Source organism: Diadema setosum, chromosome 2 (genome assembly GCF_964275005.1).
Source record: "Diadema setosum chromosome 2, eeDiaSeto1, whole genome shotgun sequence".
NCBI classification, from domain to species: domain Eukaryota; kingdom Metazoa; phylum Echinodermata; class Echinoidea; order Diadematoida; family Diadematidae; genus Diadema; species Diadema setosum.
Window position 1 is genome coordinate 28,773,981 of NC_092686.1, and position 781 is coordinate 28,774,761.

Sequence of the window (781 nt, forward strand, 5' to 3'; positions counted from 1 at the left end):
TAAATTGTAATCATCAATGCTCATTTTATTTGTTTTTAATTCAGTCTGTCGTACAGTTTCTGAAAAAGAAGAGAATTTCATAAAATGAAGTGTACCAACATAAAAAAAAAACCATACCAATTCACCCACTAGTTGATGCCTGATTGTTTGAGAAAGAATAAAGCATTATCCATCAAGTTTAAAACATTTTGGGATGATATGAGAGGAATGTTAACATCTGTGAGAATCTAAACATGTTTGGGTGTTCTCCATGCTGTATAATAGAAAGATTAAACGAGAACTTAACTGTTCGAAGCTATAATTTCAATTCTATTAAGTAATAGGAGGGTGATATTAAGTCAGGAGAGAGCTCGCCATATGTGCATCGCAGTATAAGAACCAATTTTCGAAGAGTGAAAATGAACTGTCACTAGAGGAAAAATATCGGGAACTGGCAATCTTGTTCGAAACAATGCTGACTTAGAATACACTCCTTTTAGAACAGCAGGGTGGGTGTGGAGGGGACGTAATATCACCCTCATATTACTTAATAGAATTGAGATTAAGACTTCGAACAGGTACTAGTAAGTTCTCGTTTAATTTTTCTATTCTATTGCGTTATACTCGTTGGATATACGTCAGGAGACTTTAATGCCTATGACGATACATTTTTCCCATAAACATAACATATATATGTTATGTAAATAACTGAAGCATCTACCAAGAGGCTACATTAGTTTTCTGCTACACGAGTGACGGCCTGAGAAAACTCAACTTGGTGTCTTTTGGTTTATTGTAGAAG